Source organism: Kogia breviceps, chromosome X, assembly GCF_026419965.1.
Source record: "Kogia breviceps isolate mKogBre1 chromosome X, mKogBre1 haplotype 1, whole genome shotgun sequence".
Classification (NCBI taxonomy): Eukaryota; Metazoa; Chordata; class Mammalia; order Artiodactyla; family Physeteridae; genus Kogia; species Kogia breviceps.
The window spans coordinates 40,794,674-40,818,679 of NC_081330.1; the positions used below are offsets into that span (position 1 = coordinate 40,794,674).

Genomic DNA, 24,006 nt, shown 5'->3' on the forward strand with positions numbered 1-24,006 from the left:
TTTCACAGTCCTAACAGCAGTTTAGTTTAGTAGCAATAATTTAAGAACTGGGAGGAGCCACATACACTGCAAATTTAAATAAATTTAAGCAACATCTCTCAAAATACTGACCTAAGAAACTTGTTTATTGAAACTTAGGGTGGGGTGTGGGGAGGAGGGGTATGCTAAAGGCAGAATAATCTACTGGGGAGATTTGGAGGGAGGTGTCAAAAAAGCAATAGGGAAAAAATGTGCACTAATATCTCCATTAGCCACTTTTCTCAAATTAGGGCTCACTCTATGATGCTTTCAGCTCCATTTGTGTCAGAATCTCTCTCCCCCTCCCAACTTCCAAAAACCCTCTGATGTGCAGCACTTCTAATTAATCTGCCAAATTATCTCAGTCTACTGTTCTGCCAGTTTCAGTTACACCCTATAACACATACAGCCAGGAAACACCAACAGAAAGCCAAAGCAAAACACGTTTATATCACCTCTAACCATATTCAGGATTGATGTATCGATTAAACCTCACCGTGACCTCCACAGTGGAAGGTTGCCCTGCCACTCGTCCATTTTATTATTTTCTTCCCCCCAGCCGTTTTTGGTCTTTCATTTTACATGTCATCACTGTAATCCTTCTTACACTGTGTCACTTCCTATATAAACATCCATGTTGTGCCATAGCTTCTACATTTGAACAACCATTTATTTTATAGACATTACAAGTAAAATACATGGTCCTGCAAGGAATATTACAGTTGCACCTCAGGCCTGCATACTTTACGATGCCAACAAGAGAGATCCATTAATTTACAGTTTTGTGTTCAGTAGGGGAGCCATATAATATTCTACATATATTTAGTTCTCCTGAATGTAGCTTAATCAGTATGGCACTTCACGCAACCTGAAATACTGAAGGCAACATAAAAGTAGGACTGTCAGACCAAGAAATTTTATGTCCACTGACGGGAGTTTGCTTTGGAGGCTGCAGAAGGTATATATATTTAGAAGATTATAGTAAAGTCAATGATAGGAAAGAGTGAAACTGATGTGTATTAAAGGTACAGACAGAGAGAGAAGTCTGTGCTTTGGACCCTAAGGCAGGGACTTCCAAGTTGTAATCCTTGCCTGCCAACCTTAAGCACGACAATGGTTTCAATGATATTTTCTACCTCCAAGTGTCATTAGACATTTATAAGCCAAATGCCTCACATAGGAAAACCTGCAATGCCACCTTGAACCAACCAGTGACCTTCTCTGTGTTCAGTTTTGGCACCTGCCAAAGTGGGGTGGGCACTTAAACTACTTGCCTTTTGTGTGTCTTAGTACCATGCTCTGGTTTATCTCAAAGGGCTCTTCAGAGGCTCAAATGAAATATTCAATATATAAAGGCTACATCAGTTTTAAAGTGCTATATAAACGTAAAAGTGTTTTAAATTATGCATCTCTAAATATAACCAAGAACTTGCATGGGCTCTCCAAAACAAAGCAAATGGGCTTCTGGGCTTCGATTTCCAATTAGTCCCAGGACATATGATTTTACTTTGTTCTAATTTTCATAAGCAAAAGGAGCAAAAGTTTCAAATTATGATCTTTATTAAGAAATGCTGGGCACATATGTGATTAGGACAATTTTTTCACTAATACATGGGCCTCCTGAATAGCTTTTACTGTAAAGACTAATAAAAATAATGGGAGAGTTGAATCAGCAAAATTAGATTAAATTTCAATCTATATTCTTCAACGTATTTTGGGGGGCAGAAATACTTTCCTATATGCTTCTAATCTCTTTACATGGTTTATAGACCAGCTATTAGTTAATAGGTTTTGTCATGTGATTAATATTTAGGTCTTTGAAAATTCAAGTGCTGCATGCTCATGTGTATGTAGCAAGGGGCTGAATCTTCATATTAACCTCAGTAACACTGGGATCAAAAAGCGAGTCCATAATCCTATTTGCACAAAGGACCCTAGCTAGAGCCTCTCTAGATCCCCAAGAGAAACACTGCAGAAGGCATTATTTCAGCAAACGAACATGATTAACAACTCAATAGGTACCACACTGCACTAAATTGCTGGGAACACAGAGATGAAAAACAGATGCCCTTTAAGAGTTCATGCATTCTAAAATAGAGAAACAATGGTCAACTCCCTTATATTCCAGAATGAAGAATGGAAGGTATAATAAAAACATCCAAATTCTTCCTAGGCTGGTGGTAGGGGTATCAGTACACCGGGAAGACAGGGAATTTAAAGGATATTCTTGTATTTTTTTTTATTCAAGTATACCATTTTCTGCCTAAATACCATTTTCTGCCAATGTAGTAACATTGGGGCACTCTATTTTAAAATGTCTTTTCAAGGCATGCACACTCTGCCACTATTTACACAACTACAAAAGCAAACTAGGCCGAGAGCAACCATACCAGCTGCTATGGTTTAATGGACAAAAATACTTGAATTTAATTAAAGCAAACACAGTGAAGGTTTACATACTATTGAGTACCAAATTGCTTTGGCATATCCAACTAGCCCACATGATGGACCCCTAAAACCAATCTGAAATGGGGAGCAAATAGTGATTTAAAATGTGTGTGCATAAAAATGATAGAACCAGCATGAGCTTGATTTTCCATTTATATTAAGAGTTGGTATATTTTCTACCAACTTGGTGAACAGCCGTAAGTAATCTTACGCCTTCTTCCTATCTATCTATCTATCTATCTATCTATCTATCCCCAAATCCATATGTGCATGTAGAGTATATCCACAGCTTTGTGCAATCAACACTACAATCAATCTTAGACATTTTTATCACTCCAAAAAGAACCTCCATATCAGTTAACAATTATTCCCCATTGACCCAGCTCCATGCCCCAAGACCAGCCCCAGGCAAGCACTAATCTTATTATCTCTGTTGATTTTCCTATTCTGAGCATTTCATATAAAAGAATCATATAATATGTGGCTTTCTGTGTCTGGTTTCCTTCATTTAGCATAATGTTTGCAAAGCTCACCCATTTTGTACCAGGTATCAGTATTTCATTCCTTTCTTATTGACAGATAATATTTCATTATAAGTGTATGCTACCATTTGTTTATCCATTCATAAGCTGATGGACATTTGGGTCATTTCTACTTTTTAGCTACTGTGAGTAATCTTACAACGTCTTAAATCAGTTTCTAATTTAATGTGCACATCACTAAGTACTGGTCCAGATAATAAAACACACTATTTTTGCAGGCTGATCATTCCGCAATTCCTTCCCAGGTCACCAAAATCGATAAAACATGTAGGGAAAAACTGGACAATAGGCCTTCAATAGACACATAATAGATATTTAAATATTTGCTGACTCAGTGAATTAATGAATGAGAAAAATCTTTCCTTCAATCCCTGCTTCTCCTTTCAATCAAATCCCTACCAATGGGAGATTGGGATTGACGTATATACACTAATATGTATAAAATACATAACTAATAAGAACCTGCTGTATAAAAAAATAAAATAAAAATTTAAAAAGAGAACCTGCTGTATAAAAAAATAAATAAAATTCAAAAAAATTGAAAAAAAATCCCTACCAGTGCCATGGTATTGTGTCATGGAATGTTGAAGCTGCAAAAGCTCATGGAGCCCAAGTTTCATCCAAGTGTGGTTCAAGAACCATGTGTATCAGAACCACCAAAGGAGCTTGTTAAAAATATCTATTTCTTCTCCCACACACACAGTGAATCTAATTCACAGAGGATATAATTCACAGTGAATCTATAGTAAATAATGTGAGTGAGGCCACACGAAGCCACCTTTGTAACAAACACCTCAGGTAATTCCAATGCATACTAAAAGGTGATAATTATTGATCTAATTGAACCTTCCCATTCTATAGAGGCAGGAATTTAGGACTAGTATAGAGAACTGACATGTGCAGGGTCACAGTACAGTAGAGGTAGAGTCATGGGGATCTGAGGTTATGAATCCCAGTATAGCACTTTCTGTTACCTCAGGTATCCTCCTTTATCACATTGCCATGTTTTCCCTGTGAACATACACGTCCCTCATGGACTTGCTCTATAACTGTCAGTGTCTGACACACCTTAAGTGCTCAACAAATAGTAGCTCTCACTTTTTCTTAAGTTTGGTCCTATGTGAACTAGATAACAAAAAGGTCTCCTATTTTGGCAGTGTTTTCTAACAGTATACAGTAAAAATTATAAGGACCAAGAAGAGAATAACAGACCCAGGAGGAAGGTCTCTGTGGTTCCTGACCCAAATATTGAAAAAGACTCTAACTGGAAAACTGTCTCCAACCATGGGCTCCATGGGCTTTGGTGGCTAAAGAAACTCTGTAGTGACATTTCCTATCCATGGTTGTGAAACCCCTCTGTACACCCACTGTGATCTATTTAAAGGAGCCAGGTCTTTCTAGAAACAGTTTCTGCCAAGTTTTCTATCTGAGGGAAATCACAAAGTAGGAACTTCAACCATGACTAAAAGGTAGTGGACATTTTTCTAAATGAAAGTTTATATACCTATCAAAAAGATAGACTCAATGCAAAACAATTATCAAGAAACAGAAAGTGGTGGTTTGTTATAATGAATGAAACAAAAGAGGTGAATAAAGAAAAATTTCATAATATCTCCTACCCCCTTCCAATCTCCCCTTGGCAAAAATGTATGAATTTGCCATCAATTCTTCACCACTTTTTTCTATCCTTATATAAACCATACCTTGTATACCACACAAAGACACACACACATACACAATATACTTTAACAGACTCATGCCCTACTCATTTCTCTGTACCATAACTTTTTGAAAATTATTTTTTTTTCAAATTAAGTTACACAGTACTGTAAGACATATTAACATAAAACAGCAGTCCTCTGCCCCTCCCACTCCTGAGTCCTTCCTAAAGACAACTTCCAACATTTCAAGCTGTTTCTTCTGTTCTTTATCTCCATGTTTACAAATAATATGCTCATATTTCTACTTATTAGCTAATTTTATATATTACCTATTGAGTTCTTAATATGGAAAATAACCAGTTATGCTCTCAGTTCTTCAAATATAGATTTGCCACAATTTTACACTATTATGAATATTCACTTCTGAGTGAAATGGTGTATTATGATTTCATTTCCTTTCTTGTACAACTTTTTGTTTTCCCTGAAATTAACAATTGTCTCATTTTTACTTGAGAGAGCTTTCATTTTACTTCTATTTTCTAAGTAAAGTAACAGAGAGTGTCATCTGTTGAGAGTGAGTGGGGAGGTAGTTGAAAAAGAAGTCTGAAATGACCAGTTTGGAGCTCGAGGGAAAGAGGTCATTAGTAAACACAGAAGAATATCTAGGTAACACTGAGGGTTCAAATGAGGTTAGAGATCATGAATTTATAAATGATACCAGTCTACACAGCTGTGTGATTTTTTTCCAGCTGTGCTCAGTTATAAGAATGGAGGAAATGGCTGAGTTTCAACCCAGAAGGATTCAATGGAACAGAAGGAAGGACAATGGAACAAGAAGTTAAAGATATTAGAAAACAGAAGTCAGATGAAAACTCATTCACCTTATTCCCCCAAACCCTCAATCCATATATATCCATATTCATCTTTCTCCCTCATTAAAATGGGGGAAAATCCTTCTTATTGTTGAATGTCAACCTCTCCACCTATGAGGAAAAAGGAGGACATGAGATTCCTAAACACGGGATCCCATGGAATTATTCACTTTGAATAAAACATTCATTAGGAAGTTAAATGAGTATCAGAAGGGAGGAAGAGAAGGAGAATGAGACACACTCACATGCAAGTATAGAGCTAAAAAGTCAAGTCTGATAGCAAAGTGAATGGCAAGAAAATCTACCTGAATGGGGGAATACAACTTGAGATGAGTGGTGAATATTTGGAATAGTTACTATGGGAAACAGATAGGAGAGAAAGCTGAATAGGTACATGTAAGAAGGCTTCCTACTGGGGGGCATCAAGATGGCTGAGTAGGAGGACAGCAAGCTCAACTCCCCTCATGAACACATCAAAAGTACAACTACATATAGAATAACTCTCACTGGAATTGACTTGAAGACTAGCAGAATGGCTCTTTTTACAACCAAGGTATAAAAGAGAGAACCACACACAGTCTGGTAGGAAGGGAGGAGGTATGACCTAGTCAGGACCCACACTCCTTGCGAGGGACTCAGAGAACAGGGGGATATCACAGGCTCAAGAACCCTCCCTAGGGAGCAAGAGGTTCAAGCCATATATTAGGTACCCCAGCCCTGAGGCCCAATACCAGCAAGATGAGCTCCATTAGTTGGTTTGAAAACCAATAGGGCTTACCAGAGGGCTATAAGAAACCGAGACTCCACTCTTGAAGAATGTGCAAGACTTGCTCGTTCCCAGTCACAGCATGGAGGCAGCAGATTGAAAATGGCCTCAGGCTCTGATTGGCTTGCTGGGACCATGCCAGAGTGCACCAGAGCCTGCACCAAGCACCTGCTCCGGCGCCTCTTGCTCCAGCACTGCTCCCAACTAGAGTGGAGGCTGATGTTGCCAAGGAGAATGCACACACTTAGAGGGAATGGAAGCAGCTCAGACCTGACCTTCAGGGCTTCTTCTCCAGCACCTTGGGGCCCACCTCTGCCCCCAGAGGACTGTGACTGCCACTGAGCAGAGAATACCTGGTTCACACCTGACTCTGGCTCTAGTCACTCCATCTCCAGCCTTACCTCCCACCACGTTGGAAGCTGCCAGCACACCCCAGGGGAAGACCCATGTTCATTTCAGACCTATGCTCATTTCAGATCCAGCTCTCCCACCAAATCCACTGGGCACACACAGACTGCACAGAGATGCTCCCATAAAAGGACACTCCTTCAAGATGGGGATAAGTAACTCTTTCACCTAATTTCATAGAAACAAAGTTAAACAAAATTAGAAGACATAGGAATATGTTTCAAATGAAAGAATGAGGGGAAAAAACTGAAAACATTCCCTAATGAAACAGAGACAAATAATTGACCTGATAAACAGTTCAAAGAATTAGTAATAAAAATGCTAACTGAACTTGGGAAAAGAATAGATGAACACAGTGAGAATTTTAACAAGGAAGTAGAAAATGTAAAAAAAGAACCAGTAAAACCTGAAGAATAAAATAAATGAGATGAAAAATGCACTAAAAGGAATTAAAGACTAGGGGATACAGAAGAACATACAAGTGATCTGGAAAATAGAATAATGGAAATCACCCAATCAGAACAGCAAAAAGTAAAACTAATTTAAAAGAATGAGGATAGTTTACAGAACCTCTGAGACAACATCAAGCATACTAACATTTGCATTATAAGGGTCCCAGAAGAAGAGGGAAAATTAGAGAAAATGTATTTGATGGAATTATGGTTGAAAACTTCTCTAACCTTAAGAAGGAAAGAGATATCCAGGTACAAGAAATACAGAGAGTTCCAAACAAGATGAACCCAAAGAGATCCACATCAAGAAATATCATTATTAAAATAAAACAGCAAAAGTTAAAACAGAGGACTTTAAAGGCAGCAAGAGAAAAACAAGGGGAAACATACAAGGGAACCCCCCTAAGGCTATGAGCTAATTTCTCTGCAGAAGTGTTGCAGGCCAGAAGGGGGTAGCATAACATATTTAAAGTGATGGAAGGAAAAAACATACAACCTAGGATACGCTACCCAGCAAGGTTATTATTCAGAATTGAGGGAGAGATAAAGAGCTTAGCAGACAAGCAAAAACTAAAAGTTGATCAATACTAAACTGACCTCACAGGAAGTGTTAAACAGTCTTCTTTACGTGAAAAATAAAAGACTATAACAAGAAATAAATTATAGGAAGGGAAAAGTCACACTGGTAAAGGAAAATATATAGTAAAGGCAGTGGATCAACTACTTAAACAAGATATTATGAAGGTTAAAAGACAAAAAATATAAAATCAACTATAACTACAATAAACAGTTAAGGAATAAGCGTGAAGATAAAAAATATGACCTCTAGAACACAAAACATGGGGGATGAGAAGTGAAAATGCAGATCTTTTAAAATGTGTTTAAACTGATAGTCATTTTAGTTCAAAACTGAGAGTCATTTTAGTTCAAAACAAATAGATACAGTTATAGGTCAACAAATACGAACTCCATGGTAATCACAAGTCAAAAACCTACAATATAGAATGGACAAACAACAAGGTCCTACTATACAGCACAGAACTATATTTAATATCCTATGATAAACCATAACGGAAAAGAATATAAAAAAGAATATATATATATATATATTATTTTTTAATATTCTTTCCAGTTTTATATATATATATATATATATATATATATATATATAACTGAATCACGTTGCTGTACAGAAGAAATTAACACAACATTGTAAGTCAACTATACTTCAATTAAAAATACTGATTAAAAAACCTACAATAGATATGAAAAAACCAGACAGAAAGGAACACAAATATGACACTAAAAGTCATCAAACCACAAGGAAAGAGACTAAAGGAAGAAGAGAGAAAAACCATAAAATCAGAAAACAAGTAACAAAATGGCAATAAGTACATACCTATCAATAATCACTTTAAATGTCAATGGACAAAATACTCCAATCAATAGACATAGGTTGGCAGATTGAATAAAAAAAAGACCCAACCATATGCTGGCTACAAAAGACTCACTTCAGAGATAAAGTCACACACAGGATGGAAAAATTTACTCCATGCAAATAGAAATGAAGAGAAATATGGGGTAGCAATACTCATCTCAGACAAGGTAGACTTTGTTAAAAGTCTATAATAAAAGACAAAGGGCATTATATAATGAAAAAGCAGCCGCATAGCACAGGGAAATCAGCTAGGTGGTTTGTGAGCACCTAGAGGGGTGGGATAGGGAGGGTGGGAGGGAGGGAGATGCAAGAGGGAAGAGGTATGGGAACATATGTATAACTGATTCACTTTGTTGTAAAGCAGAAACTAACACACCATTGTAAAACAGTTATACTCCAATAAAGATGTTAAAAAAAAGCATAATGAAAAAGGGATCAAAACAAAAAGTGAATATAACATTTGTAAACATACAAGCACCTAATATATGAGCACATAAATATATAAAGCAAATATTAACAGACATAAAGGGAAAGTTGACAGTAATACAATAATAATGAGGGACTTTAATACTCCACATACATCAATGGACATATCATCCAGACAGAAAGTCAATAAGGAAACAGTGGCCTTAAATTACACATTAGACCAGTTGGACGTAATAGATATCTAAAGGACATCCCATCCAAAAATAGCAGGATACTTAATCTTTTCAAGAGCACATGGAATGTTCTCCAGGATAGATCACAGGCTAAGCCACAAAAGAAGGCTCAACAAATTTAAGGAGATAGGAATTATATCAAATATCTTTTCCAACCACAATACTGCAAAACTAAAAATCAATTACAGGAGGAGACTAAACAACATGCTACTAAAAAAGAAATGGGTCAATGAAGAAAGCAACAGGCAATCAGAAAATGCCGAGACAAGTGAAAATTAAAACACAACTTTCAAAATCTTTTGGAACCAGAAAAAGCAGTTTAAAGAGTGAAGTTTATAGGATACAGGCCTACCTCAGAAAGAAGAAAAATCTCACATAAAAAACCAAACCTATCTCTAAAAAAATTAGAAAAAGAACAAAGCCCAAAGTCTGCAGAAGGAAGGAAATAATAAAGATCAGAGAGGAAATAAATAAAAGAGAGACCAAAAAAAAATAGGAACAGGAAAGATAATGAAACCATAAATGAAATATAATGAAAGACATAATGAAATATAATGAAAGATAATGAAAGCATGTTTTTAAAGATTAAAAAAGTTGATAAGCCTTTAGCCAGGCTCATTAAGAAAATTAGAGAGGAGGCAAATAAGAAATGAAAGAGGGAAAATTATAACTAATATCACAGAAATACAATCAATCATAAGAGAATACTATGAACAGTTTTATGTCAACTGTTGACAACCTAGAAGAAATGTATAATTTGACAACCTAGAAGAAATGCATAAATTCCTGGAAACATACAATCTTCCAGGTCTGAATCAGGAAGAAATAGATAACCTGAGCAGACCAATTACTAGTATTGAAATTTAATCAGTAATCCAAAAACTCCCAACAAACAGAAGTCCAGGACCATATGGCTTCACTGGGGAATTCTACCAAACATGCAAAAAAAATTATACCTATCTTTCCAAAAGCATTCCAAAAAATTGTAGAGGAGGGAACATTCCCAAACTCTTTCTATGAGGCCACCATTATCCTGATACAAAAACCAGACAAAGACTCTACAAAAAGAGAAAATTACAGGCCAACATCCCCGATGAATATACATGCAAGAATCCTCTACCAAATACTAGCAAACTAAATTCAACAATATATAAAAAGAATCATATTCCATGATCAAGTGGTATTTATTCCAGGGATGCAAGGATGGTTCAATATCCACAAATCAACCAATGTGATACACTACATTAACAAAAGGAAGGATAAAAATCACATAATCATCTCAATAGACACAGAAAAAGCATTTGACAAAATTCAACATATATTTATGTTAAAACTCTCAACAAAGGTGGCATAGAGGGAACATAGCTCAACATAATAAAGGCCATTTATGACAAAAACACAACTAACATCATACTCAATGGTGAAAAACTGTAAGCTTTTCCTCAAATCAGGAACAAGACAAGGATGCCCACTCTCACTACTTCTATTTAACATAGTATTGGATGTCTTACCCACAGGAATCAAACAAGTAAAAAGAAATAAAAGGCATCCACATTGGAAGAGAAGAAGTAAAATTGTCACTATTTGCAGATGACATCATACTATATGTAGAAAACATTAAAGTCTCTGCCAAAAAAAAGTAAAGAACTAATAAATTAATTCAGTAAAGTTGCAAGGTACAAGATTAATATACATAAATATGTTGCTTTTCTATACACTAATAATGAATTATTGGAAAGAGAAAGAAAATAATCCCATTTACAATTGCAACAAAAATAATAAAATATCTAGTAATAAACTTAACCAAGGAGGTGAAAGACCTATACTCTGAAAACTCTAAGACATTAATGGAGGAAATTGAAGATAATACAAAGAAACAGAAAGATATCCTGTGTTCATGGATTGGAAGAATTACTATTGTGAAAATGTCCATACTATCCAAAACAATCTACAAATTTAATGAAGTCCCTATAAAAAAAAAAAAAATGACACTTTTCATAGAACTAGAACAAATAATCCTAAAATTTGTGTGGAACCAAAAAGACCCCAAATAGCCAAAGCAATCTTGAGAAAAAAGAACAAAGCTGGAGGTATCATGCCCTCTAACTTCAGACTATACTACATAGATACAGTAATTAAAACAGTAAGGTACTGGCACAAAAAACAGACACATAGATCAATGGAACAGACAAGAGAGCATGGAAATAAACCCATGCACATATCATCAATGACCTATGACAAAGGAGGCAAGAATATACAATGGGGAAAAGAGAGTCTCTTCAATAAGTTTTTCTGGGAAAACTGGATAGCTACCAGTAAAAGAATGAGATTAGAACATTTTCTTACACCATATACAAAAATAAACTCAAATGGATTAAAGACCCTAATGTAGGACTGGAAACCATAAAATACCTAGAAGAAAACATAGGCAATATACTCTTTGATAAAAGGCTTAGCAATATTTTGGGGAAATGTCTCCCCAGGTAAGGGAATCAAAATAAACAAATGGAGCTAATTAAAATAAAAGCTTTTGCATAGCAAAGGGAATCATAAACAAAATGAAAAGATAACCTACTGAATCAGAGAAGATATCTGTAAACGATATGTCTGATAAGGGGTTAATATCCAAAATATATAAAGAGCGTATACAACTCAATATCAGAAAAACAAACAGATCAATTAAAAAATGGGCATTTGCCCTGAATAGGCATTTTTCCAAAGACAACATACAGATATCCAACAGGTGCATGAAGACATGCTCAATATGTAATCAGGAAAATGCAAATCAAAACCACATTGGGAAATCTCCTCACACCTGTCAGAATGCCTATCATTAAAAAAGACAACAAATAATAAATGTTGGTGAGGTTATAGAGAAAATGGAACTTTAGTACACTATTGGTTGGAATATAAATTGGTACAGCCACTATGGAAAACAGTATGACAGTTCCTCAAAAAGTTAAAAATAGAACTACCATATGATCCAGCAATTCCACTTCTGGGTATATATCTGAAGAAAACAAAAATACTAATTTGAAAAGATATATGCACCCCAATGTTCATAGCAACATTATTTACAATAGCTAAGATATGGAAGCAATGTTAAGTGTTCATCAACAAATGAATGGATAAAGAAATGCAGTATATATATGTAATGGAATATTACTCAGCCATAAAAAGAATAAACTCTTGCCATTTGCAACAACATGGATGGACCTGTAAGTTATTATGTTTAGTGAAATAAGTCAAAGAAAGACAAATACTGCATGATATCACAGGTAGAATATAAAAAAACAAACAAATGAATATTAAAAAAACAGTAAGAGACTCACCAAAACAGAACAAACTAGTGCTTACCAGTGGGGAGAGTGGTGGCAGGAGGGGCAAGGTAGGGGAAAGCGATTAACAGGTACAAACTTTTAGCTATAAAATAAGATACAAGGTTGGGCTTCCCTGGTGGCACAGTGATTGAGAATCCGCCTGCCAATGCAGGGGACACGGGTTCGTGCCCCGGTCCGGGAAGATCCCACATGCCTCAGAGCAGCTGGGCCCGTGAGCCATGGCCACTGAGCCTGCACGTCCGGAGCCTCTGCTCCGCAACAGGAGAGGCCACAACAGTGAGAGGCCCGCATACCACAAAAAAAAATAAATAAATAAGATACAAGGTTGTAATGCACAGCACAGGGAATATAGTCAGTCTTTTATAATAACTTTAAATGGAGTATAATCTATAAAAATATCAAATTACTATGTTGTACACCTGAAAGTAATATAATACTGTAAATCAGCTATACATCAATAAAAACTTTAAAGTCTTCCTAGCAGCTCTGAAGGTCCCAGCTTAGGTTGTAGACCATGCATTGGTTGTGACACTGGTCCTGATGAAGTTGTGATTTTTTTTTTTTCTAGAGGAGTTCAGCCATTGATATTGGGGGATATAAATTGATGGTTAGATTGATCCAAGAATGAGGCGTGTTCTGGGCAGATTTAATGACAAGATGATTCTAAAGTTAGATAAGGCTAGCAAGAAGAACATACTACAAGGCTTAGGCTGGATAAGAAAGAAAGCAATATCACAAAGGAGTTAACAAGACTTCTCACTAGGCTCAACTTGGAAATAATTATACATACTAGGCTTTAAAGCAACCATTTCAGGGGTTTTCCCATTATGCCTTTCAATTGCAAAATACAATTATCTTCCTATCAACAGACTGCAAGTACCACCTTCAAATAATAAATGGGCTTTTTGATTAATATGTACCATGGTACCAATGCCTTAGATTACTTTAAAAAATACAGTATCAAAGAGTTGAGAGGGCTATGCCCATGACTCAATCTGAAGCATTAATTCAATTTTTAATGTCATGTATCTTTGTCATTATAGAAGTAACATATCCTAATTGTAGAAAATTTGAAAGCTACACAAAGGAACTAAAAAAAAAAAAATAACCTGTTACAACAGCATGCAGGAAAAATAAAATAACTACCTTAGCATACATATGTATATATACTTTCGTATCATGTTTCAATGCATGGGTTCTGGAGCTAGACCGGCTAGTTTCTCATCACAGAACAGTCATTTCAATAGCTTTGTGACGTTTTAGCCAAATTACTGAACTTCTGTGTCTGTTTCCTCTTCTTAAAATACAAATAAAAATGCTGCCTACCTTCCGATGAGATAGGTTATGAGAAAATGATTTTATATATAGCACTTAGAACAATGCCCAGAATACAATAAGTCCCTAGTAGAGGTTAGCTATCATTACTGTGTGTATATATGAGATTTTTCGTCATAGTCCTTGGTTCAAAATCAGTGTCAGAACCACCCATTTAAAAGGATATCAAATAAGAACCAGAGAGCAGACATCAGGGAAATGGACATTTTTGTATCCTAGAAAGCTGAAGGCAGATATTTTGTCCAGGGACATCTCGGCACTGATCTGGCTCTTTCCCCAGTTCAGGATTTGTCCTTGTTAATGCTGAGTATGGTTCAAGAACCAGTGGAGCCTATTAGTGCTAAACACCCCTTAAATGGAAGTACAAAGCTTGTTAGTACAAGCTTTTTTTTCCCAGAATGGTGACTAGGCTATGAGTGTAAAAAACTAATGTTGCAGGGGAGAAAAATCAGCTATATTTTTGAGTCTGGCAGGACGGTTCCCTGTATAGATAGTGGTAAGGACAGCTGTAAATCTATAGGGAACTAGGGACCAGGTTAAGTCCCTGCTAAGATATGCTGCATCTGTTCCCATCTTATGAGGCTTTCTCCTTGTGTTATCAGAAGTGGGATGTGAAATACTACAATAATATATATATATAATATATATTTTATATATATATATATAATATATATATTATCAATAGGTATCCATTTATAATATAAAAAAGTAAGAGTCCAAATAACACAATTATTCAGGTGTGGTTAGCTGATGGAAAGTCGTATTTCGTAGTAAAAATAGACCTTTATCTGTCATATATTGCAATTACTTATCCCAATTTATCTTTACCTGTTATTGTTGTATGTTTTACACACACACATTTTCAATGTTAAGGAAAATGATTTATTGATTTTTCTTGACTTTTCTTTTTATTATTAGGAACTCTTTCCAATTTTATTTTATTCAAGTTATTTTATGCTTTCCTTTTTTCCACCTTTATCACTTGAATCCTTCTGAAATTTGCATCTAACTTTGACTAGCTTATTGTGTAAATGATAGAATAAGAATAACTACCATCATGCACCAAGCATTTGAGTGCTGTGTACTGAGTATTTTACCTGTATTATATCATATATGCTTTTATCATTCTCACTGTAAATACAAACAATAATTAAAAACACAAACATTTTTAAAAGAAAAACCCCAAATCCCTCCACCAATAATTAACATTTTGGTGAATAATTTTCTATACATTTTCATATGTTTATATGCACATGTAGCTATACAGAAATACATAGAAATATGCAGAAATTGAATTATGCTGCTTTGTAATCTACCTTTTCCATTAAATTGTATATATAGATATACTGCCATATCAATAAATGTAGGTCTACATTATCCTTAATTTGTATGTACTAATTGGCTAAATTGACACATCTCAATTTACCTAGTCAATCCACTATTATAGCCAGTTAGGTTGCTTCCAAAGCTTTGTTACTATAAACAAAGTAAGCAAAAAAATAATGCTAACAAACATTCTTGTACATGTATCTTTTAGCATTTGCATTTATGTTCTAACAAAAAGTTCTTAGTAAAATCATTAGCTCATAGAAGGTATGTACATTTCACATTTTTATACAGATTGCTAAATAACCCTCTGGAAATGTACCAGTTTAAACAGTACATTAGATCATCCATATCCCCACACTGTGTTTGGTTAATCTCATAAATCTTCTCTAATCTGATAGGTGAAAACTATTAGTTTTTATTTTCAAAGTGAGTTTGTCTGTTGGTATTCTTTCCATTATGAATATTATGCTCATAACTTTTCACCATTTTACTGTTAGGACATTTACTTTGTAGTTGATGTGTAGGATCTTTATATATTGAGAATATCTAATCTTTGTTATGTATCAGATATTTTTTCCTAGTTTGTTGTTTTTTCAATCTTGATTATAGTACTTTTGCCATATAGTTGTTTTTTTTGTGTGTGTGTGTGTGGTACGCGGGCCTCTCACCGCTGTGGCCTCTCCCGCTGCGGACCACAGGCTCCGGACGCGCAGGCCCAGCGGCCATGGCTCACGGGCCCAGCCGCTCCCCGGACCAGGGCATGAACCTGTGTCTCCTGCATCAGCAGGCGGACCCTCAACCACTGCGCCACCAGGGAAGCCTGCCATATAGTTTCTTTGAAGGTAAAATTTATTTATCTTTCCCTTTAAGCCATTAGTCTTCATAAAGTGATTAGAAAATCTTCCTTAATCTCAAAACTGTAAAAATATTATAAATATGTTAAATTATAATATATAAACTTTAAAATAATATATTCTCAAGTACATTTATAGTTTAATTTTTTTTTACATTTAAATCTTTGACCCAGCTGGGACTTTGATTTAAATAGTGAGTATAGTTGTAGCTTTATTAAACTTCCCCTCAAAAGACTAGCCCTGTTGTCCTAACCACATTTACTGAAAAACCTGTTTTTTCTCCCAACCCACGGGTTTGAAATGCCTCTTTATCATATCTTAAAATCCATAGCATATTTGGAAATAGTAAACTATTTCCAAAGAAATAGACACTGCTCTGTTATATTGATTTGTCTGTTGCAACACAAGTACCACAATATTTTTCTAATTTCCAGTATAATTTATATTTTATATGTGGAATGGAAAGTTCCTTATAATTCTTCAGAATTTCATCTGGATATTTTGGGGAGGTGTTTCATGTGATGTAAATATCTCATTTTTCCCTCAAATAGAGTCAAAGTGATTCCTGCAATGTTACTATCTAATTTGTGTTCTAAGAGGGAAGGAAAGTGGCAGCACTATGGCACTGGGGACTGTGAATAAGTCTGCATAAACCCATGAAATCAGTTGCCTCTGTGAATACGTTTCTAGGTGGAAATAAATGTGGAGAACCATTATTGCATAACAGCACTGTCCAATAGAACTTTCCACACTAATGGGAATGCTCTATAGTTGAACTTTCCAATACAGTAATCATTAGTCACATGTGGCTTTTGAGAACCTGAAATGTGACTAGTGTGACTGAGGAACTGAACTTTTAGTTTTATTGAACTGTATTCCATTTAAATTTATACAATCACATGTTTATTGGAAAGCACTTCTAGAGCAGAACTATTTTAAAAATCACTTCCCTAGGGAGATGCAAGAGGGAGGAGATATGGGGATACATGTATATGTATAGCCGATTCCCTTTGTTATAAAGCAGAAACTAACACACCATTGTAAAGCAATTATACTCCAATAAACATGTTAAAAAAATAAACACTAACAGAAAAAGCACTTCCCTATTATACTGCTTCATAGCATTATTGGCTGATAATAAATTGGGCAATTTCCTATTTAACCTGTACCTATCATTTTGATAGAGATTTTCAGTAAAATATTAAGCCTAACATTGAGATCTCAATGGCAACTCAATTAAATAAATATGTAATATATGCCCCCTGTATTCACGGCACTCTGCAGAATCAGAGGCAGACCAGATAACCTTCAAGAAGTTTAAACTTTGGTAGAGGAGATAAAGTGACAAATAACAATAACGGTCTTAAAACAAGGCAACTATCATAAAAGAAGAATCAACAACTTGTCAAGAGAGTTCTAAGAAGGGAGAAATTCTTTTGGCTATGGAGCATGAGAGAGAAATTGGGGAGGGATGCATTGAAGAGGTGGCACTTAAGCTGCTTCTTGAATATGGTTCATTCTCAACAGGCAGAGAAGTAGAGATGGGGGAGGGCAGGAGGAAGACATTCCAGGTTAAATGAATGGCATAAGCAAAGATACAAATTATGAATAACAAAAAGTTACGTTTAGGGCTTCCCTGGTGGTGCAGTGGTTGAGAGTCTGCCTGCCGATGAAGGGGACATGGGTTCATGCCCCAGTCCGGGAAGATCCCACGTGCCGCAGAACGGCTGGGCCCGTGAGCCATGGCCACTGAGCCTGCGCGTCTGGAGCCTGTGCTCCGCAACGGGAGAGGCCCCAACAGTGAGAGGCCCGTGTACCACAAAACAAACAAACAAACAAAAACAAACAAAAAACAACAACAAAAGTTATGTTGAACAATGGTGAGTGGTCTGGTTCAGCTAGATCATCATGTGAGCAGAAAGGTAGTGAGAAATAAGGTTGACTAGGTAGGCTGATGCTAAATTTCAAAGGGCCTCATATTTCTGTCCAAAGAATCTGGTCTTGACTTTATAGCTAGTAGAGAGAGAATGAAATCGTTTTAGACTAGTGTCATCTAAGCTCTGGACCTCAGAGCAATAATAGATTTTGGTATAAACAAAATAAAGTTTCCCAACTTAAATGTATTATCTTGGGGAAATCACTTAAATATTTGGATGCTTGGTTTTTAGCATATGTAATATGGAAAAATCACCCATCTCAAGATTTTGAACATTAAGCATGATAAGGAAACGGGAAAATCATTTAACAAAGTATAAAACAAGCACAATATAAATGTTAAAACTTCATAACAAAGTATAGTGATCTAGATATTTCTCATAGTCACACACACCCAATTAAGCCAGGACAAAGCAACCTATTCAAGCATAGTAACAGACTACAACAGAGAAGACTCTAAAACACAGTCTCAAGAATAATTTTTATAAAGGCATAACTTCAGCTGGCAAACTGATAGGTGACTCTATCCTATTTGGACCCTATTTGAGTTCCTGGATGTTTAAAGGATGATAGATAGAATCTCTGGGTTCGTAGTAATAGGTCATCCAGTTCAATCTCCCAAATCTGATATTTGAACACATACCAAACGATTGGCCACACTATGTACATACCTGCAGTGGTGAAGAACTTCCTAGGGTTACGATGCAACGTATTGAATGTATCAGGCAACTCTAATTGTTAGAAAGGCTTTGAGATTCAATAACAATCCATACCACTTAATCCACTCACTAGGTATCTGACACTTTTAACTAAAGAACTAAAAGCTCTTCAGGAAGATTAGTTCTAATATGCAGAACATATTGGAGAGCAGACCAAAGACAATAAGGAGACATTCTTATGGAAGATGAGGTCAAGAATCTGGAGGGGGAAAGAGGGAAGAAGGGAGTGAGGAGATAAGGGGAGAGGGGGGAGATGAAGGGGAGGAAAAAAAGGAAACAAAGAAAATAATCCAGAGGTTTTGACAGGGAGGTGTAGCAGTAGGAAAAGAGAAAACATATTTCAGAGACAGAACTCAGGGCATTTAATAAGACAAGACGCAGGAGGCAGGAATGGAAGAGCATGCAGGAGTCACAGATGACTGACATTGGTATGTGTGTGGGGGGTCAAATTAGAGTATTTGAATACATTTTACATGCCAATAAAACACCCAGATAAAGGAATACAGCAAGCCAGATATAAAGTATTTTGGAACTCAGGAGAAAAGCCAAGGAACAGCTACATGAAGAAGTGAGATTTAAGGAGAAAAAGCAAGAAGGCAGCTAAAGCTGGGCTCCTTGGCACAGAGAATATCTGTTTAGGTTGATTGATCAAAGATTTGGAACGATAGCTGTGGCTGGGGAAGCCCAAGAGAAACTGGCCCACGATGGACTCACTCCATTGCCTCTGATCTCATTGGGAGCCAGCTCAAAGTGAACCAGCCCAAAGAGTCTGAATTCATTGGTGACTTTGGCCAAATGGACCTATGTAGCACATCTTTGCATCAGGCCTGTCAGGCATGTTTTACTCCGAAATACCTTGACACTGACAGCTTAGAGCCTAAACTTAATAAGAGGCTTATTTTCAAGTCCTAGTTCAAGATAATTAAAGCACACATTGCACATTCAGCGTTTATCTATCTTTCTCCACCAAGTTGGCTCTGATCACAGCTTCCTGGTGTAGGCTCAAGAAAAAAAAAAAAAAAAAAAACCTCAGGGATTAAGGGTTGTGGGCTGCTGGCTTTGGCTAGAAACCAGTCCTGAAAAGCCCTGTTAGCCCACACCTTGAGGTCGGGTGGTGATTTGTCTTACTTTTATTACTAAACAGCTGAAAGTTGGGATTTTTTAAAATTTCTTCCACCTGGTCACAGTGCATTTTCACCAAGGAGTTTACAGTACCTTTTCAAATGAAGAAGGCAACGTGTGCCTTCTTCTAACAGTTCTGGCTGCCATCAGTACTGCCACAGTTACAGAAATATCCAAGTACAAGGGAGAAAATGTATTTTTTCTCCTTTAAATTTCATCATATTACAGCAACCTGTCACAGAATCTACTCAGACCACCAAACTGCACACAAGGATGACTTGCTTTCAGGAACAGATGTAAACACACAATTCTGTTTTACCAAAGTGTATGATCATTTTAACCATTTTTTAATTCATTTCACTTTTCCAGCCTATCCTCTTCTCAAATAGCAAATGTTTTGCCCTGAGCGACTTCAATGAAATATGCAAGCCAATGTAATTGATAAAGTGAAGTTTGTTTTAAACAAAACTGGAATTGTCACTTCATAATTCATCTCTCTTATAAGGTTGAACTCTTTAGAATATGTCTTCTTAAAGCTAAATAAAACTTCAATGGCTTAGTACCTGTGGAGACGTGTGTCAGGTGGGTAACTTGGGCTATTCCCCAGGTAGCCACACCATCCATTCACATTGGCAAGCAGCATATGCTTGTACGGACTCTATCACCAATTACTGGCAAACAAGGAAGTTCTACTGAATTAAAGAACCGTGTCTCAGGAAATGAATAGGTAGATCAAGACTCAAGACTCTATTTGGCCCGTAAACACTACAGTCCAGAAGCACCCCTATATTCCCCATGCCTGACCAGTGCCTTTAGCCTCTGCATCCAGAAGTCCTAGCAGTAGAAGTCTCATAAAAACTGAAAATGGCCCGATTGCTCAACCTGAGTTAAGACCACCCAGAAATCACTGAGGGCAGCAGAGGCCATACTGCAAAACTGGCTTAAATCCCCAGCCCTTCTACTCTGAAGGCCTGGCCTTGACCTCTCAGACAGAAACATAAATGGCCATGGCTCTCAGTCACCAGGACAGCTTTGGTCACCACTTGCTCCTCCTTCTGACCAGCCAGGGCTAGAGAGGGTGAACCAGGAGCCTTCGGTGGTGCCACAGCCTTTTACCTGCATTTAAATGCTTTCTATTTAAATTATCTGCTTCAACCGCAGGTAATTGCAGGCTGTCTAGCCTAAGGAAGTCACCAAATTGTAGAGCTCACATGGTGAGCAGGCGCTACACAGCCAGAGCCACCTCATTGGGTCCAGCCACAGCACAGGCCAGTCAGAGAGTAGTGGCCCCAAAACGGGCTGCTCTGCGGAGGAGAAGGAGTACAAAGGATGGAGTGGGCGCAGGTAGGCACTTCTGCTGAAACCTCGGCTCAGGTATTACTGGAAATTTCACTCACCCTAGGCCCCAGGGTAGTTGCCTAATTCCTGTTTGGGGAAGCAAGGAGCACTGAGAAAAGTGCCTTTCTGAGACGCAAGACCAGGTAGAAGCTGAAGTGCCTGCTACTCTGTTGGCCAAGAGTCCAGTAGCAAAGCATCCAATGGGCACCACTGCCCCTGAGTCCTCAGGGAGAGACCGTGTGGGGATGGGGGGGTTGGGGGTGTAAGTGGGAAAGTGGCCCCCAGTCCTCCACGCTTGTCTTGGACACTTAACTCCTTCCTTCCCAGAGGCCCGGTAACCAAGGTAGCCTTCCTGAGCAGTACGTGCCTGCTGAACTTGCAAGGCTTCAGGGGCAAGTCCTTTCCTCCCTCCCTCTCTCCTTCCCTAGAGGTCTGACCCCGGGGCTGTGCAGCATGTTTAATAATCTACAACTTGGCTCCCCTGGCTGGGAAAAGAAAGTGTTCTTCTTGGAAGTCAACAGAAGATGAGACTGAATGTACTGGTGGGGGTAAATTATTCCTGAATAGATCCCCACACCACTAAAAAAAAAAAAAAAAAAAACACACCCAAGGTGGACTCCAGAGAAGCTTTCAGCCAAGAGGTATTTTTCCAGAACTCCAGCCCAGCCACCACTTCTGTGGGTGGCATGGAGGAAACCTTAAATACCTGTTTACTAACATCTCCTTCAAAGTCCCTGGATCATAGACATGTGGGGGGGGGGCTGGTGCAGGAACTAGGAGAAAACCCTGGAACAGAGAATTATAACCTACACTTCATTTGGCAGGTCTCTGCTAATGCATTTTTGTTAAACATCTGATAGTAACAAATGAAGCTATTTGCTCCCACTGCGGACCCAGAGTGGCAAGGCTGGTCACACGCAGTGGCTGTCCCTCCTCTCCCTCTCTGGGGTCTGAAGTGTGGGTCCTCTCCCTTGAGCAATGGTTCAGAGAGAGTCACTCAACCTGAGAAACCGGCTCAAGGGGGAGCGGGGATTCCTGTGGGAAAGGAGACATGACACCCCAGGGTCTGAGCTGGGATCCCTTCAGGTTCTCAAGGCAGGCGGGCAGAGATGGCCTCAGATTGCCAGAGCTCTCCCTTGTCTCATGCTCGCTGGGAATCCCCAGGAGCGGGGGAGCATTGCGGGGAACCCCCCCCCTGCTCCGCCTAGGAGCCACCTTCAGCCCCATCCTCTAGCCGATTGCTCTCCTGGCTGTGGGCAGAAATGTGGGTAGAGTCAGAAAGAAGCACTCAGCAGGAGAGTGCCTTCCAGGCTACAGAGCCCGCGTTCCAGCCGCAGAGACCACAAAGATCCAGCAGCAGAAATGCAACGCACAGGCTGGCCAGCACCTGGCAGGCGGACGCGAGCTCCTCCTTGGCGAGGAGCCCCTGGCCTTGGGAGCTCTGGTCCCTGAACTTTCTGGGAGGGCTAAAGGAGGGAAAGGAAACCGGCTAGCGTTTCCTGACGCGGGGACAAGAGATGCAGGAGAGGCAGAGTCCCCGTTGGCCTCAGCCTACTTGCTCCCTGCCGTCACTTGAAAGCCCAGGACGTTATCCCCTGGCCCTCGCCAACCAACTGTCCGATTTTGAGAATGCGCATTACCTGAGTCTTGCAAAACTTCTGGGGACGTCCAGCGGGGCTCAAGCATGCAGTTCCATGTCTGGGTAGATCACGCAGGGCGAGATGGAGAGCTGGGCTCCACAGAGAGCGGGCTCGAGCTTCCCGGGTGACAAGGGAGGCTTCCCAAAGGCGAGGGGGTGGAGGAGGTGTGGGGAAGACGGTGTCTTCCAGAGCAGCGAACAGGGCAGCCCCGCCCGTTTTCTCCACTCCCTGTCGTAGCCAAAGAGGATGCTAGAAAACTTATCCCCGCCCAGGGAAGATTTCTAGAGTTCAGCAGAGCTTCTGTGGACTTTAGGGGGAGCTGGCCAGTGAGAGGTTAAAGAGGGTTCCTAAATCGCTAGAATGGCAGGTGCCTCCTCTTGGCTCCGTGGCCAGAGTCTCCTAAGTCTCCTGCCTCCCAGCCTCTTTCTTCTTCGAGACTTTGCTTCGGAACAGCCTTGCTCCAGCCCCACCTCGTTTTGGCCAAATGGTGCACCTTGGGGGAGGCAGGTGCCTCAGCCTGTGGCCCTCACGCCCCTCAGGAGACACGTATGCCCCAGAGGGCAGCAGCCCTGTCGCCCTGACGGCAGCACAGGCGGCAGGTGCGAACTCTGCCTGACTGCCGCTCTTCTGCCTGTTCGCTGCTCCAACCTTGCCCGGGAACGCTCTCCAGCCAGTGCGCAAAAGCCTATCTATCTCCCCTAACTCCGAAGAAGGAGCGGTGCCCTGGAAGCGCGCTCCAGGCTCTCCTCACATCCTGCCACCGCTGCTGCCGCTCCAAAATATGCCTAGAGTAGGTGTAGGAGGGTAGTGGAAATCACCTACAGCTGCGTCTCGGTCGCTAACTGTTTGATGCCTCCGGGCTGACTGATTACACGGGGCAGGAGGCGGGGATTAGAGAAAAGCACTCTGGCACGTCACGGAAAAGGGTTACTGCTCCTCCTCTTCCACACCCCTTCAGATTTGGGAGCGCTGGAAGGGAGAGCGGGAAAGGCTTCCAACCCAGAGTTCCCCATCCCCTTTTTTTTTTTTTTTTTTTTTTTTTTTTTTTTTAAAAAGCACTTCCCTCTTACCTTTCCCGGGAGAAGGAAAGCGCGTCCCAGCAGCGCCGTCTAGCGTCCGTACCGGAGTA

At 38.9% G+C, this 24,006-nt stretch overlaps 1 protein-coding gene across 3 annotated transcripts in view; it reads right to left on the reverse strand.

Annotated features, from left to right (window-relative positions):
- The window catches only part of IL1RAPL2 (interleukin 1 receptor accessory protein like 2), a 1,103,039-nt gene extending 1,079,296 nt beyond the window's left edge, over nucleotides 1-23,743 (reverse strand). For 2 of the 3 annotated variants that reach the window (XM_059051451.2, XM_067024305.1), the window contains exon 1: nucleotides 22,878-23,743. The gene's annotated coding sequence lies outside the window, so the exon portion shown is untranslated. The remainder of the gene's footprint in view (nucleotides 1-22,877) is intronic. The other variant, XM_067024304.1, reaches the window with a different exon arrangement.
- Between the last annotated feature and the right edge of the window lie 263 nt (nucleotides 23,744-24,006).